The sequence below is a fragment of the Chiloscyllium punctatum genome, chromosome 42 (genome assembly GCF_047496795.1).
Source record: "Chiloscyllium punctatum isolate Juve2018m chromosome 42, sChiPun1.3, whole genome shotgun sequence".
Taxonomy (NCBI): Eukaryota; Metazoa; Chordata; class Chondrichthyes; order Orectolobiformes; family Hemiscylliidae; genus Chiloscyllium; species Chiloscyllium punctatum.
Genome location: NC_092780.1, coordinates 16,744,993 through 16,747,134, shown reverse-complemented (window position 1 = coordinate 16,747,134; position 2,142 = coordinate 16,744,993). Strand labels below are relative to the sequence as shown.

General features: G+C 44.6%; 1 non-coding gene across 1 annotated transcript; it reads left to right on the top strand.

The window, feature by feature from the left end:
- The first annotated feature begins 411 nt into the window (after positions 1–411).
- trnak-cuu (transfer RNA lysine (anticodon CUU)) lies at positions 412–484 on the top strand. Its single transcript has one exon. It is a non-coding gene; the product is annotated as a tRNA-Lys (tRNA).
- Positions 485–2,142: the final 1,658 nt, after the last annotated feature.

The following is a 2,142-nucleotide window of genomic DNA, read 5'->3' as shown; positions in this document are numbered from 1 at the left end:
GATCAGCTTGTGAAAACAATTCATTACATTGGACACTAAAGACGTATCTGCAATGTAAAACTCCTCAGAAGTTGATAACATGGAACATAGCTTTTGGGCATTTTGGGGAATCCAGTTTTTCATTGTACTTCTCTCTTTAAAGTGACTCAAAGTGGGGTGCAGTCCACCAGACACAGGCACCTCACCTGGACTGGCACAGTCTACATAGGTAGGGTTTGACAGCAACTTGATCAAGTGCTCACCCAATTTGCGCTAGTGATCAAGAACAAGTTGTTCTATGTTTTCCCATCCTGTCTTACCCAAGGTGACTTGAGGCAAAGAACTGACAGTTTTGGATCAGTTAGGATCATATTCACTGGAGTTTAGAAGAATGGTGAGGGTGAGATCTCATAGAAACGTATAACATTATGAGCCCAGGTAGCTCAGTTTGGAGAGCATCAGACTCTTAATCTGAGGGTCCAGGGTTTGAGTCCCTGCTTGGGTGGCTGCTTTTAAATTGCACTGCCCTGGAGGAGAGAATGCACAGTGCTAGCAAATCAAATTCAATGCCCCTCACGTTCTGGCGGTGGGAAACAAGCACAGGCCAGACTTGGCTGGATTTCTGAACTGTTGCAGTTGCTGCCATACTCACTGTGTCTCTCCCGCAACGCGTGGCTTCTATTTGACTTGATCTCTTTAACGGCGGCACAGTGGCTCGGTGGTTAGCACTGCTGCCTCACAGCACCAGGGACCCAAGTTCGATTCTAGCCTCGGGTGACTATCTGTGTCAAGTTTGCACATTCTCCCTGTGTCTGCATGGGTTTCCTCTGGGTGCTCCGGTTTCCTCCCACAGTCCAAAGGTGTGCAGATCAGGTGAATTGGCCATGCTAAATTGCCCGTAGTGTTAGGTGCATTAGTCAGAGGTTTATATAGGGTAGGAGAATGGGTCTGGGTGGATTACTCTTTGGAGGGTCGGTGTGGACTTGTTGGGCTGAAGGGCCTGTTTGCATACTTTAGGGAATCTAATCGAATCTAATCTAATTTAAAAAACATTCTATCAGAGTTAGACAGAGTCAATGCAGGAGGAATTTTCCTGATATCTGGCGAGTCCAGAACCAGGGGTCATGGTTTAAGGATATGGGGTAGACCATTTAGGACAGAGACAAGGAGAAATTTCTTCACCCAGAGAGTGGTGAGCCTGTGGAATCCCTTCCACAGAAAGTGATTGAAGCCAAAACATTAAATGTTTTCAAGAAAACGTTAGACATATTTCTTAGCACTAAAGGGATCAAAGAGTATGGGGAGAAAATGGGGACAGGATATTGAGATGATATGGTGGTCAGCCATGATCATACTGAATAGCAGAGAAGATGCAAAGGGGTAAATGGCCTCCTCCTGCTCCTATTGTTCTTTGAGAAGTTAATGTGCAAGTTAGATAAAGGAGAGCCAATGGATATGATCCATTTGGATTTCCAGAAGGCCTTAGACAAGGTGCCCCACAGGAGGTTGCTGAACAAGCTAAGAGCACATGGTGTTAGGGACAAGGTACTGGCATGGATAGAGGATTGGCTGACTGGCAGAAGGCAGAGAATGGGGATAAAGCCATCTTTGTCAGGGTGGCAACTGATAGCTAGTGGAATTCTGTAGAGTCAGTGTTGGGATCACATTAATGATCTGGACAAAAAGATTGAAGGACATTGTTGCTAAATTTACATGTGGTATGAAGACAGGGAGAGGGCAGGTAGTGTTGAGGAAGTAGAAAAGTTGTAGAAAGACTTGGACAGGCTAAGAGAATAGGTAAAGAAGCGACAGATGGAATACAATGTGGAAGGACTGAGGTTATGCATGTAGTAGGAAGAATAGACGTGTAGACGATTTCTTAAATGCTGAAAGGCTGCAGAAATCTGACGCACAAAGAGACTTAGGAATCTTAGTTCAGGTTAACATGTAGATTTGGTTGGCAGTTAGGAACACAAATGCATGTTAGCATTCATTTCAAGAGTACTACAATACAAGAGCAGAGATGTATTGTTGAGATTGTATAAGGTTCTGGTCAGACCGCTTTTGGAATATTGTGAGCAGTTTTTGATACAGTATCTAAGGAAGGATGTGCTGGCCTTGGAGGGTGTCCAATACAGGTTCACAAGAAAGATCCCAGAAGTG